The 15870-nt window shown below is 40.2% G+C and overlaps 1 pseudogene; it reads left to right on the top strand.

The window, feature by feature from the left end:
• The first annotated feature begins 213 nt into the window (after positions 1-213).
• LOC118581145 lies at positions 214-983 on the top strand (annotated as a pseudogene).
• Positions 984-15870: the final 14887 nt, after the last annotated feature.

Raw genomic sequence — 15870 nt, 5'->3', positions numbered from 1 at the left:
AAAATGCAAAAGGAAAATGAAACCATTTCTGTAGAGCTGGGAGAGGGAGAGGTTGAAGTCAGCCACAACAAACATGGAACTGATTTTTGTGGTAAATGTCAGGGCAAGCCAACTTAATCAGTGATCAGCACAGAAGGAGAAACTATTTAAATGTTGTCATGCTATAGCATGTCTATTCTAATGTAAAGTTTCCATTTCTTCTTGCAGGCCATCATGAAGAGAAACTTCACCTCTGTGACAGAGTTCATCCTTTTGGGACTTACCAGCCAGGTGGAGCTTCAGATCCTCTTTTTTGTGGTGTTTCTGGTGGTGTATGTGGTCACAGTGGCACACAACCTGGGCATGATCATGCTCATCCAAGCCAATGCCAGGCTTCACACTCCCATGTACTTTTTCCTGAGCCACTTATCCTTTGTGAATATGTGCTTCTCCTCCAATGTGACTCCAAAGATGCTCCAGATTTGCCTTTTGGAGAAGAAAACTATTTCTTACTCTGCATGCTTGGTCCAGTGTTACCTCTTCATTGCCTTGGTCCATGTTGAGTTCTACATCCTGGCTCTGATGGCCTTTGATAGGTACATGGCTATTTGCAACCCTCTGCTTTACAGTAGCAAGATGTCCAGGAGTGTATGCACATCCCTTGTCACAGTGCCTTATGTGTACGGGGCACTCACTGGTCTGATGGAGACCATGTGGACTTACAGTCTTGCTTTCTGTGGCCACAATAAAATCAACCACTTCTACTGAGCTGACCCGCCACTGATTTTAAGTTGGCTTGCTCTGACACTTACCACAAAGAAACCTCCATGTTAGTTGTGGCTGGCTTCATCCTCTCCCTCTCCCTGCTCATCATTCTCACTTCCTATCTGTATATTTTTCCTGCTATCCTGAGGATCAACTCAACAGAAGGCAAGTGCAAGGCTTTCTCCACCTGTGGCTCCCATCTGACAGCTGTTATCATATTCTACACAACTTTTTTCATATATATATATATATATATATATATATATATATATATGTCAAATACTCTTATAAAATGAGTATAAATGTCTGTTTTGTTTCTACTTCACCCATAATTCTTTACACACAATAACTTATCTTCATTTCTTTGAAGAATTAGCCCGTTTTGAATCATGATTTATTTCTACACAGGCAATCAGACTTAGCCACAATCACCTTTACCCACTGAGCCATTTTGCCAGACTCTCCCTCTCTCTCTCCCCCCCTCTCTCCCCCTCTCTCTGCCCCCCTCTCTCCCCCTCTGCCTTCTCCTTGTTTTGCTTTTTTTTGACCTGAGGATCGAACCAGGACCTTGCTCTTGTTAGGCAAGTGCTCTACCACTGAGCTAAATCTCCAACCCTCCTCTTTCATTTTTCAAGATAGAGTTTCTCTGTGTAACAGCCTTGATTGTTCTGGAACAGCTGTGTAGACCAGTCTGGCATTGAACTCAGAGATCTTCTTGCCTCTGCCTCCTGAGTGCTGGGATTAAAGGCTCACTGGTATTCCTTCACTTTGAATTTTTAAAGTAACTTTGTGACATCCCTATCCTCTCACCTTTGTTGATTTGAGCTTTTACATATTTTTTTCTTTCATTTTTTTTTGTTATTTGTAAGAGTTTATATTTTAGAGACGTTAACCTTTCATAATTTATAATATATTTGGGAATCAAACTTGGGTACTCTGCAAAAGCAATATATTTGCTTAACTACTGAGCCATCTCTCCAGCTCCCAATCTTTGTTGTTTTGTGAATCAGGGTCTCAGTTTGTAGCCCAGGTTGTCCTGTAGCTCACTGGGTAGCCCAGGCTGGCCTTGGACTTCTTGATCCCCTTCTCCCACTTCCCAAAGGCTAGGATTGCAGATGTGTCCACCATGCCTGCTCTTTAAATATCGTAAGTTGCTTACATATTTGGAGATGAGGAGAACATGCATATGGGAAGAAAGCGAATTACCCATTTTGGAATGGGCAGATCAGGAAGGGATGTGGTGGACAAGTGTGTGTGCTGCTCTTGGTGAGTGGCTCAGCTACAGCAGTGCAGCTTACTTAGGCTTACTGCTCATGCATGTGGGTCTTTCCTGAGCTGCTTGGGTTTCCAAACAGCATGGTGGCTCCTTCTAAGAGAGGACCATCCTGAGAGCAAAGTGAAAGAGCAAGACTCATCTCATCTCATCTCACCTCAGCTTAGCTCAGCTCATCTCATCTCAGCTCACCTCACCTCATGACCTGAGCTGAGCTGAGCTGGCTTCATTGATCTGATGGCCAGCAGCAGATAGCTAAATTTACTAGATTGTTTGTCTGTCTGTCTCCCTAAAGAGTTCTGCCCAGGATACAGTTTTTTATACATGTATATCATGTATTTAAATCAGACTACCTCCACTTTGCTCACACTTGTCCTCTCTCTGGATGGTTCCCTTCCTCTTCCCAAGTAGTTACCTTCTACTTCCAGATCACAGAGCCTCATCTGTCATCTACTCTCTCTCTCTAATATCTATCTATCTATCTATCTATCTATCATCTATAACCTATCTATTTTAAATCCATATTCTTCTTATGAAAGAAAACATGACATATATGTTTGGTAGACATATATGGTCTATTTTACTTAACATGATGATCTACAGTTTCATTTATTTTCTGGAAAATGACATAATTTTATTTAAAAATAATTTCCTTTCATTAGATTTAAAATTATTTATATGTGCACATGAGTGCTGGTGCCTGTAGAGGTCAATTATATTTATATAAATATTATATATGTAATACATACATAAATTATATATGTATAACATACACATGCGTGTGTATGTATGTATGTAACAACAAAACATTTAAAGAAAAATAATGAATTTGAAAGTGAGCTGAGTGGGGCTGGAGAGATGACTCGGAGGTTAAGAGCACTGGCTGTTCTTCCAGAGGTCCTGAGTTCAATTCCCAGCAACCACATGGTGACTCACAACCATCTATAATGAGATCTGGTGCCTTCTTCTGGTGTGCAGGCATACATGCAGATAGACCACTGCATACACAATAAATAAACAGACAAACAAACAAACAAATAAATAAATAAATAATAACAATAACAATAACAACAACAACAAAAAACCAAAAAAAACCTGAAAGTGAGCTGAGGCCAGGGAGTTCATGAGAAGGCTTGTAAGGAGAAAGGGAAATGGAGAATGACGTAGTTATTTGTTCTTTAAGTTAGGAGTATCCTGTGTACCCCAGGTTTACTGTGAACTCCACAAGTAGCCCAGGATGACTTTAAACGAGATCTTTTTTTTTTTTTTTTTTTTTGGACCTGAGGATTGAACCCAGGGCCTTGCACTTGCAAGGCAAGCTCTTTACCACTGAGTTAAATCCCCAACCCAAACTTGAGATCTTTTGCCTCCACCTGCCAAGTGCTATCACCAGACATGTGCACCATCATTCCTGGCCTGTAATTTCATTTTTATGTCAGGGTAAAGCTATATTGTGCATAAATACTCTATTTCTTTAATCACATGCCTGTTGATGGAAGGCTTGGCTATTGTGGTTAGTGCTGTAATAAGCAGGGGTGATTATTCACAATTTTAAAAGAGACGTGCTGAATTCAAGATTATATACTAGTTCCTTTATGCAGGCAAAGATAGAAATCTGCATTTCAGTAAGTGTCTTTGTTTTTTTTTTTCTTTATTATATTTGTGTTTTGATTTTACATATCAGCCATGGGATCCCTGTCCTCCCCCATCCCACTCCTGACCTAACCCTCCCCCTAGCCCCTCCTTTCCATCCCCCCCAGGGCCAAGATTCCCCTGGGGATTCATTTAAACTTGGTGGATTCAGTACAGGCAGGTCCAGTCCCCTCCCACCAGGCTGAGCAAAGTGTCCCTGTGTAAGCCCAAGGTTCCAAACAGCCAGCTCATGCACCAAGGACAGGCCCGGGTCCCACTGCCTGGGTGCCTCCCAAACAGTCCAAGCCACTTAAACTGTCTCACCTATCCAGAGGGCCTGCTCCAGCTGGGGGCTCCAGAGCCCTTGGTTCATAATTCATATGCTTCCATTCATTTGGCTATTTGTCCCTCTGCCTCTCTAATCTTGGTCTCAACAAGTCACACTCCTACAGTCCCTCCTCTTTCTCAACAATTGGACTCCTGGAGCTCCACCTGTGACCTGGCAGAGGATCTCTGCATCTACTTCCATCAGTTATTGGATGAGAGTTCCAGCACAACCTTTAGTGTGTTTGGCCATCTGATCACCAGACTAGGTCAGATCAGTCTTTCTCTCCACCATTACTAGCAGTCTACAGAGGATGTATCATTGTGGATTTCTGGGGATCTCTCCAGCACTCTGCCTATTTCCCGTTCTCAAGTGGTCATCATTTATCATGGTCTGTTATTCCTTGTTCTCCCTTTCTATTCTTGATCCAGCTGGGATCTCTTGCTCCCCTAAGTTTCTTTCCAACGAACCTTGCCCTTCATTACTCCCACTGTCGTCCAGGTTGTTCATGTAGATCTCATCAATTTCTCTGTCATTGGGCATTCCCTGTGTCTTTCCTAGGCTTCTGTTTTCTAGGTAGCCTCCCTGGAGTTGTGTAGGAGTCTAGTCATCTTCGCTTTACATCTAGTATCCTCCTATGAGTGAGTACATACCATGGTTGTCCTTCTGAGTCTGGGTTACCTCACTCAGAATGATTTTTTCTAGATCCATCCATTTGCCTGCAAACCTCATGATGTCATTGTTTTTCTCTGCTGAGTAGTACTCCAGTGTGTATATGTACTATATTTTCTTTATCCATTCTTCAATTGAGGGGCATCTAGGTTGTTTCCAGGTTCTGGCTATTACAAACAATGCTGATATGAACATAGCTGAGCATGTGTCCTTGTGGTATGATTGAGCATTCCTTGGGTATATGCCCAAGAGTGCTATAGCTGGGTCTTGGGGGAGATGGATTCCCAATTTTCTAAGGAAGTGCCATATTGATTTCCAAAGTGGCTGTACAAGCTTGCATTCCCACTAGCAGTGGAGGATAGCTCCCCTTGCTCCACATCATCTCCAGCATAAGCTGTCTTCAGTGTTTTTGATCTTAGCCATTCTGACAGGTGTAAGGTGGTATCTCAGAGTCATTTTGATTTGCATTTCCCAGATAACTAGGGAAATTGAGCAATTCCTTAAATGTCTTTCAGCCATTTGAACTTCCTGTGTTGGGAATTCTCTGTTTAGTTCTATAGCCTATTTCTTAATTGGACTGTTGGGCATTTTGATGTCTAATTTCTTGAATTCTTTATATATTCTGGATATCAGCCCTCTGTCAGATGTGGGGTTGGTGAAGACCTTTTCCCATTCTGTAGGCTGTCACTTTGTCTTGTTGACCATGTCCTTTGCTTTATAAAAGATTCTCAGTTTCAACAGGTCCCATTGATTGATTGTTTCTCTCAGTGTCTGTGCTACTGGTGTTATATTTAGGAAGTGATCTCTGGTGCCAATGCATTCAAGACTTCCTACTTTCTTTTCTATCAGGTTCAGAGTAATTGGATTTATGTTGAGGTCTTTGATCCACTTGGACTTAAGTTTTGTGCATGGTGACAGATATGGATCTATTTGCAGCCTTCTACATGTTGACATCCAGTTATGCCAGCACCATTTGTTGAAGATGCTTTCTTTTTTCCATTGTACATTTTTGGCTTCTTTCTCAAAAATTATATGTTCATAGGTGTTCAGGTTAATGTCAGGATCTTCAATTCGATTCCATTGGTCCACATGTTGGTTTTTATGCCAGTACCAAGCTGTTTTTTATAACACTATCTCTATAGATGAGCTTGAGCTTGGCGATTGTGATGCCTCCAGATATTGTTTTATTTTACAGGATTCTTTTGGCTATCCTGGGTTTTTTGTTTTTCCATATGAAGATGAGTATTATTCTTTCCAGGTCTGTGAATAATTGTGTAGGTAATTTGATGGGGATTGCATTGGATCTGTAGATTGCTTTTGGTAAGATTGCCATTTTTACTATGTTAATCCTGCCTATCCATGAGCATGGGAGATCTTTCCATTTTCTGACATCTTCTTCAATTTCTTTTTTCAGGGACTTAAAGTTCTTGTCATATAGGTCCTTCACATGCTTAGTTCAAGTAACCCCAAGGTATTCATATCATTGTGGCTATTGTAAAGGGTGATGTATCTCTGATTTCCTTCTCAGCCTGTTTGTCTATTGTATATAGGAGGGCTACTGAATTTTGAGTTGATCTTGTATCCTGCTATGTTGCTGAAGGTTTTTATTAGCTGTATCTGTTCCTTGGTTGAATTTTTGGAGTCACTCATGTATGCTATCATGTCATCTGCAAGTAGGGAAAGCTTGACTTCTTCCTATCCAATTTGTATCCCCTTAATCTCTTTATGTTGTCTTATAGCTCTGGCTAGAACTTCAAGTACTATATTGAATAAGTATGGGGAGAGGGACAGCCTTGCCTTGTTCCTGATTTTAGTGGTATTGCTTTGAGTTTCTCTCCATTTGATTTGGTATTGGCTGTTGGCGTGCTGTAGATTGCCTTTATTATGTTTAGGTATGTTCCCTGTATTCCTGATCACTCCAAGACCTTTATCATGAAGGGGTGTTGGATTTTGTCAAATGCCTTTTCTGCATCTAGTGAGATGATCATGTGTTTTTTTTTTTCTTTGAGTTTGTTTATATGGTGTATTACATTGACGGACTTTCCTATGTTGAACAACCCTTGCATCCCTGGATGAAGCCTAGTTGATCATGGTGGATAATTGTTTTGATGTGTTCTTGGAGTCTGTTTGCCAGAATTTTAGTGAGTATTTTTGCATCAATGTTCATGAGGGAGATCAGTCTGTAGTTCTCTTTCTTTGTTGCATCTTTGTTTGGTTTAGGAATCAGGGTAATTGTAGCCTCATAGAAGGAGTTTGGTAATATTCCTTCTGCTTCTATTGTGTGGAACAATTTAAAGAGTATTGGTATTAAGTCTTCTTTGAAGATCTGGTAGAATTCTGCACTGAAACCATCTGGTCCTGGGTTTTTTTTTTTTTTTTTTTTTTTTTTGGTTGGGAGACTTTTAATGACTGATTCTATTTCCTTAGGGCTTATTGGACTATTTAAATGGTTTATCTGGTCCTGATTTAACTTAGGTATGTGGTACCTATCCAGAAAAGTATCCATTTCTTTTAGATTTTCCAGTTTTGTGGAGCAAAGGTTTTTGAAGTATGACCTGATGATTCTCTGGATTTCCTCATTGTCTGTTGTTATGTCCCCCTTCTCATTTCTGATTTTGTTCATTTGAATGCTCTCTTTCTCTGTCTCTTGGTTAGTTTGGATAAGGGCTTGTCTATCTTGTTGGTCTTCTCAAAAGTGTCTTTGTTATGAGATCATCTGAGTACCCTACTTGAGGGTGCACATGTGGTGATTAGAGGTGTGATTCCACCTTCCTGTGACTGTGCAGAAAAATTGACTCTCCTTATGTATGAAATGTTTTCCTTAATTATTCAGAAAATGAAGATGGTGGGAGCCCTAACATTTTTATTTAAAGCATAAGGGACTCCCAAGTTTTTGTTGAGATTTGCAATTAAGGAAACTTACTTTAATGGTTCAGAGTGATATTGACCATGATATGGTTTCTTAAAAGAATATTTATTGGTAGTTTCACTAGGGATCCTTCAGTGAGGGAACATTTCCTGTGTATGTGCAACTTTGAGGTATGTGGGAAGCTGGTGTGTAGAATGTTGATCCAGCCAACTTGGATCATTGTGTTTTAGAGGAATCCATAGCTGAACATATAACAATGAACAAAGAGAACTATGACCTTGGAGCTCATGTGTGGAGGCCAACTATGAAGTGATGGAGGTTTAGACCTGCAGCAGCATTACTGCAGGAGTAGATCCATGTTCACCAGATCAAATGGGACGTACATAGCAATGAACTATAACAATGACTATTAGGATATTAGTTTTCTTCCTGAAATTTTATCACTTTCATACGCAGTCAATGCAACATTAATCTGCATGTCCAGGAAGAAGAGAACTGTTAGTGTTGGCATCATCTGCCACATTGGCCAATTGGTTCAGTGATTGCACATTGATCAAGTGCATTCCTTAAATGACAGTTTGGCCTGCCTGGATAAGAAGTAGAGAGGGGGCATCTATTTTCCTGTGTTGGTATGGTGGCCCAGCTCTTCTGAATGTATTGTTCAGGATCTACTGGGGGCATTGGTAGATTACAATATAGTCCACACTTTGGTTACAGATGGAGGTTGGAATCACATATCCTAGCTCATTAGTGACTTTAACTTATTGTTTGTTTCTATTTTGTTCTTCTGAGACAAGTCTGACACTGCAGCTCAGACTGGTATGGAAGTGACTCACACAGTTTGTGAGCACGTGCTTCTCCTGGTCTGTAATTGTACCCTTCGTTATGGATCTGAAGCTTCTGGGGATCTCAAGGAAGTAGAAATTCTCAGCTCTGAAGAGCCTCCAAGGCATTAATTTGCTTCTTTGCAAACTTTTCTTGACTCTTTACTTCAGCTCCTTCGGGTTTAATTAGTTGCTGAAACCTGCTGCAGAACTACAAAGCCTGGGCACAGGTCCAGAAGCAGAAGACTGGTGGCTGACCTCAGAGAACAGAGGACTAATTGGTCCCTCCTTTCCCTGGAGACCAATGTATCAGCAGAGAACATTTACTACTGAGCTCAGAGGCTGGTGTCTGAGTTGTAGAGGGCTGGTGGGAACAGCAAGTACTTTTTCCACCTATAGTAACATCACATGCATAATTCTGCAACTTGCTTTTTTCTTCATAACAACACATTTTGGAACTTTTCCCAGTGCCAATGTGCATACACATATTCATTATTTGTGTGTGTGTGTGTGTGTGTGTGTGTGTGTGTGTATGTGTACTTTTGAGTTACCTTTATTTTTACTTAATAATAGTACTATTCATTATTTTTTCTTTTCTTTTTGAAAGTACAATAAAATCACATCATTTCCCCTTTTCCTTTCTTTCCCTCAAAAACTCCCATATACTCCTCCTTGCTCTCCTGCAAATTCCTGTCCATTTTTCTATGAATTGTTGTTACATGCATGTATGTATATACATATATATTCCTAAATATATCATTCTCAGTCTGTATGCTGTTACTTGTATGTATATGCTTTCAGGGTTGACCATTTGGTGTTAGATAACCAATTGGTGTGCCCTTCCTGGGAGAAGACTATTTCTCATGCTGTCAGCAGTCCTGAGTTGCCTGTAGTTCTTTGTGTAGGGTTGACAAGACAACACCTATTGATTATTTTTAACATTTACAAATATTTTATTTTGTGCACATCATTAAGTATGTGTGTGTATACATTTATGTACTTTTGTGGTTGGGTATATAAGTTAATTTAGCTAGTATGAATGTTAATTGAGTTTCCTCCAAAAACTGAAAATAGAACTATCAGATTATCCAGCTGTACAACATCTGGGAATGTGCCCAAAGGAATCTAAGTCAATATACAAAAGAGATGTCTGTATGCATGTGTTATTGCTGTGTAATTCACAATAATCAAGGTGTAGAAACAGCTTAGGTGTTCATCACAGATAAATGGGTGCAGAAAATGTGATATCTATTCCTACCTCTCACTGTATATATTTTGGTTCCTTTCTATATATGTGATATACACATATGACAGAGTTTTGTTTTTAACTTTTTAATTGATTCTTTGTGGATTTCACATCATGCATCCCGATCCCACTGATCTTCCCATCCTCTTGTCTCTGCTCTCTGCCCTTGAGACCTCCCCCCAAACAAACCAAAATTTAAAAGTGTAGCCAGAAAACAAAAACAAATAAAAACAAACCAAAAAGAAACAGAAGAAAATATCTGGGTGTGGAAGCTGTGGTGTGGTCCAGTGAATCACACAATATACCCCTTTGTCCACACATCTTCACTTGTAAATATTCATTCCAATGGATCATGGATTTTTGGTCTGGCTCGAGGCCTCTGGTTTCTGCTACTGTATTGATACTGGGCCCTCACTGGTTGTCTTAGTGAGGGTTTTTATTGCTGTGAAGAGACACCATGACCATGACCATGGCAACTCTTTTTTTTTTTGGTTTTGTGAGACAGGGTTTCTCTGTGTAGTTTTGGTGCCTGTCCTGGATCTTGTTTTGTAGATCAGGCTGGCTCCGAACTCACAGAGATCTGCCTGGCTCTGCTTCCTGAGTGCTGGGAATAAAGACATGCATCATTACTGCCCAGTTTAAAAATTTTTCATGACAACTCTTATAAAGGAAAACATTTAATTGGTGTGGCTCATTTACAGTTTCAGAGGGTCAGTCCATTATCATCATGCTGGGGAGCATGGCGACATAAATGCAGACATGATACTGGAAAGGTAGCTGAGAGTCTATATCTTGCAGGCAACAGGAAGTCAACTAAGATACTGAGTGATATCCAAGCATAGGAAACCTCAAAGCCCACCCCCACATGACACACTTCCTCCAACAAGGCCATACCCATTCTAACAAAGCCATACTTCCTTATGAGCTTATGTGGGCCAATTACATTTAAACTACCACACTGGAACTTCCTGAGTAGCCTGTTGTTGTCCTGTAAAATGGAGATTTTGATTGGCAGGTCTGGCCCCTCCCATACTCTAGAAGTTCATAGATGAGGTGGATGTTGGGGTGGGCTAACTCATAGTCCTGGTTCAGGGCTTAGCTGGTAGCTAGGCTGGTCAGCCCACCAGCTTTTCCTTATCATTACCAGCAGGGTGAGTTCTTCAGCACTGCCCCAGCTGGCTCACCCAATGCAGCAGGCAGCAAGGACCAGGGCCAGTTCTCCTGCCCTCAGGCCTGTGAGTCTGGCTTATACCACCAAGGTCAGATCTACTGTTTTGCCCAGGCATGGTGTATGGCCTGCCTGCTCCCCCAATTGCTGAAGCCAGTGAGGGGCAGGGCCAGCTCTCTCACTCTCATGACCCCTGGAGCCAGCTCTCCCACCCGCCACAAGTGACAAGGGGCGAGGGTGGGAGAGGGCATCTTTCCTTCACCTATACCACCACATGGCAGGTGAGGGGGACAGGGTCACAGAGTTCTTTTACATTGGTTTATTTTTATAAGATGTGCATGGGAGTTTTGTCTGCACGTATGTGCAAATGTACACATAGTGCACACAGAGGCCAGAAGAGGGTACTAGATTCCCTGGAACTGGGGTTACAGAAAGTTGTAAGCCACCATGTGGGTGCAGGGAATCAAACTTCAATCCTCCTCAAGAGCAGCAAGTGGTCTTAACTGTGGAGCCATCTTTCTAGCCTCCCAAATGGAGTTTTACTCAGCCATAAGGAAGAACGAACTTGGGTCATTTGCAGAAAAATAGACAGATTTGGGGATCACCATGTTTAAAAAAACCCAAAACCAAAAATACAGACCAGACTTAGGAATAAATGCTAAGTGTTTTCTATCATATGTGGAATATATATTTAAAATTAAAAAATTTTTTCTTTTATTTTTTGAGGTTATAATATAATTACTTTATGTCTTCCTTCCCTTCCCTCCCTCACAAACCCCCCTTAAGAGCCTCCTTGCTCTCTTTAAAATTTATGTCATTTTTTTTCATTAATAGTTGTTAATGTTGTCTTAGTATTCTGTTGCTGTGAAGAGATACCATGACCACTGCAACTCTTATAAAAGAAAGCATTTAACTGGGGCTGGCTTACAGCTTTGGAGGTTTAGTCTATTATCATTGTGGCAGGGAGCATGGCAGCATGCAGGCAGATGAGGTGCAGGGGAAATAACTGAGTTCTCTATCCTGATACACAGGCAGCATGATGAGAGAGATTCTGGGTTTGGAATGGGCTTTTTGTTACCTCAAAGCCCACCCTCAATGACACACTTCCTCCAACAATGCCACCAAATCCTTTCAAATAGTGCCATTCCCTGGTGGCCAAGTATTCCAATCGATGAGCCTGTGGGGCCATTCTCATCCAAACCACTACACATACATAAATGTATATGATCTTAATTCTTGGGCAAATGGAATTCTATTCAGAAAGCCCTTTCCTCCATATATTTAATGTAGGGTACTGCCTATGTTTTTTTCCTAGCAGTTTCAGTGTTTCAGGTTTTATGTTTAGGGCTTGGATCCATTTGGAATTAGTTTTTGTGAAAGGTGATAGATATAGATCTAATTTAATGCTTCTGTGTGTGGACATCCAGTTTTCCCAGCACCATTTGCACAAGATGCTTTCTTTTCTCCAGCTTATGGTTTTGGTATCTTTGTCAAATATCAAGTTGCTGAAGTATGTATACTCAAGTTTAGGTCTTTGATTTTGTTCCATTGGTCTACATGTCTGTTTTTGTGCTGTACCATATTATTATTATCTCTATGGCTCTATAACACATATTAAGATCTGGAATGATAGTCTCTTCAGCATTGTTCTCTTAGTTCATTATTGCTTTGGCTACACTGGGTCTTTTGTGGTTCCTTATGAATTTTAGGAATTTTTTTCCTATTTCAGTGAAGAATGAGATGGGGATTTTTTGAGGGGTGGGAGGTACAGAGTTCCTTTCTGAGGTTCCTTTCTCAAGCACAAACCCTGACCCAGATGAGGTCTCAGGGCTTCAGGAAAACTGCAGGCAGGAAATAAAGCCTAAGAGGAACACCCTCTGGGGCACAACAAGGCCAAAAGGGCAAAAGGAAGAACTCAGATGAAAGAAAAGATGCTGTTTGACCAAGCTCTGCTTGCAATGCTGTCTCTAGTAGCTAGCTGACCAATATACAAACAGCAGTGGGAAAATAAGAAATGTTCATCCTTGAAGTGAATGATGATTTTCACAATATTAATTCTACCAATCAATGAGCACGGGATGTCTTTCCATTTTCTAGTGTCTATCTCTAGCTCTTTCTTCAGAGGTTTAAAGTTTTCCTTATAAGGTTCTTCACTCCCTTTAGGTTTATTCCTATATATTTTATTTTCTTTATTCTATTGTATAGGGAGAGTATCCATTATCTACTACTCTGTATGTTTGTTGGTTGTGTATAGAAAAGCTATTGATTTGTGCAAGTTGATAAAAAATCCTGCTACACTGCTGAATCTGTTTGTTGTTTCTAGAAGTTTTCTGGTAGAATTTTTGGGCTCTCTAATGTATCATGTCATCCTCAAATAGGGATAGTTTAACTTCTTTTTCCCCCTATTTATGTCCCTTTAATTTCCTTCTCTTGCCTTATTGCTCCAGATAGTACTTCAAGCTCACTATTGAAAAGGAGTGGGGATAATGGACATTTCTGTCTCCTTCCTGACTTCAGTGGGATGCTTTAAGCTTTTCTCCATTTAGGTTGTTGTTGGGTGTGGATTTTTCTTTTTCAATATATTTTTATTGACACTTTAGGAATTTTACATCATGCACCTTGATCACACTCACTTCTCAGTCCTTCCATGGCTACCCCCAGCCCTTCTGACCTCTGACCAAAAAATACAAATTAAAATAAAAATATAAAAAAAGTTTATGTTATCTATATACATGATCACTGGAGTGTAGTCAAACTCTCAGTGGCCTACCCCTTAAATAGAACTGAGTCCTTCTCACAGCTCTGCCATAGCCATCAATTGTGGATGGCTACACTTCAGCATCCTTCTCATAGTTTTAAAGAGTTCTCTTCAATGCCTTCCTGTTTAGTCTGTTACTTTTTGAAAGGGGGTTTGGGGTTGGGGTTGGGGTAGGGTTGCCACAGAAACCTTGCATGTCCCTCTTTCTCAGCTTTGTGTCTGTTGTCATCAATATCACTGCAAAAGTAGCTTTCTTGGTCTTTACAGTCAGTGAGAACATGGATCATGGGCTTCCACATGGTTTCTGGTGACGGCACAGACCACAAACCTGGCCCTGGCTGCAGTAGGGCAAAGGACCCAGATAAGACCCTCAGAGGCAGCCCAGGCCATGGACATCAACATGGCCTCTCCAGCACGTATTTGTTCATTGTAGTGTCACCTTGTGAGGCAGGGTAGCCTGGCTCAGCTTTGGGTTTCTTATATATAGCTTTTATTATGTTGAGGTATGTACCCTCTAGCCCTCCGTTCTCTAGGAGTTTTATCATGAAGGCATGTTGGATTTTGTCAAAGCCTTTTTCTGCATCTAGATAGTGATGATATTTGTAGTCCATTTATATATTTTTTCTTTACAGTTATTGACTTGTGTATGTTGGACAATGCATGAATTCCATAAGTAAAGCCAACTTGGTCACGGTGTATAATCTTTTTGATGTAGTCTGTTTGCTCATATTTTATTGAGTATTTTTGACTCTATGTTTATCAGAGATAATGGCCTATAGTATTCATTCTTTTCTTTCCTCCTCCTCCTCTTCTTCTTCCTCTTCCTCCTCCTTCTCCTCCAAATAGTTTAAGAAGGATTGGCTGTAGATCTTTGAAAGCCTGGTAGAATTCTGTCTTAAATCCATCTGGCCTTGCCCCCTCTCTTTCTCTCTCTCATTTTTGTTCTGGAAGGGTTTTTATTACTATTTCAATGTCCTTATTCGTCATGGGTCTATCTAGGTTGTTGAATTCTTGGTTTCATTTTAATGATTTGGCTGAATATAGAAATTTATCCATTTCTTTTAGGTTTTTCAGCTTTTTGGAGTATAGATTTTAAAAATATTCCTTTATAATATTCTAAATTTCTTTGGTGTATGTTATAATGTTTCCCTGTTTATTTCTGATTCTGTTAATTTGAGTCCTCCCTCTGTCTCTCTGTTTCTCTCTCTCTGTCTCTGTCTCTGTTTCTCTGTCTCTGTCTCTCTCTCTCGTTAGTTGGGCCAAGAGTCTCTTAATCTTGTTTATCTTTTCAATGAACCAGCTTTTAGATTTGTTGGCCTTTGGCATTGTTTTTTTTTTTTTGTTTGTTTGTTTCTATTTCACTGATTTCTGCTCTGATTTTTAATATTTCTTGCCATTGACAGGATTTGGATTTGATTTGTTCTTGTTTTTCCAAGTATTTTAGTTTCATCATTAAGTCATTTATTTGTGCTTTTTCTGAATCTCTTTTCTTTCCCTCTCCCTCCTTCCCCATCTCTTCCTTCCTTCCTTCCTTCCTTCCTTCCTTCCTTCCTTCCTTCCTTCCTATCTTTCTCTGTCTTCTTTCCTTCCTCCTTCCCTCCCTCCCTCCCTCCCTCCCTCCCCCCCTCTCTCTTTCTTTCTTTCTTTTTTCTTTCTTTCTGAGACAGGGTCTCTCCACATAGCCTTGGCTGTCCCACAACACACTATGTAGACAAGATTGGTTGAACTCATAGAGATCCATCTTCCTTCTCCTCCCAAGTGCTTGGATTAAAGGTATACACCAGCATGGCTTTTTGATTCTTTAATGTTTTAACATAGACATGTAGAGCTATTCATTTCCTTCATAAGACTGCTTTCAATCTATCTCAGAACTTTTGTTGTGTTGTGTTTTCATTTAGTTCCAGGAAGTTTTTTGTTTTATTATTATTGTTTTTTTTTTTTATTTTACTGAAAATAGATTCTTTTCTCATACAATATATCTTGTTTATAGTTTCCCCTCCTTCTACTCCCCCCAGTTACTCCATACCTCCCATGCCATCCAGATCTATCCTTTTTCTGTTTTTCATTAGAAGAGAACAGGTTTCTAGGAGATAAAAACAAAACATGATAAAATAAAATGTAATAAGATAAAAACCATCACATGAGGCTGGACAGGCAACCAAACAGATGGAAAAGAGCCCAAGAATAGGCATAAGAATCAGAGAGTCACTCATTCACACACTCAGGAGTCTTATAAGAATACTGAGCAGGAAGCTATAATATATATGCAAAGGTCATGGTATAGATCTGTGTAAGCCCTGGTCTTGCTGCTTCAATCTCTGTGAGTTTATAGGAGCCTTACTCAGTTGATTCAGAGGGT

This window comes from Onychomys torridus, chromosome 4 (genome assembly GCF_903995425.1).
Source record: "Onychomys torridus chromosome 4, mOncTor1.1, whole genome shotgun sequence".
NCBI classification, from domain to species: domain Eukaryota; kingdom Metazoa; phylum Chordata; class Mammalia; order Rodentia; family Cricetidae; genus Onychomys; species Onychomys torridus.
This window is presented reverse-complemented; position numbering and strand designations above follow the sequence as displayed.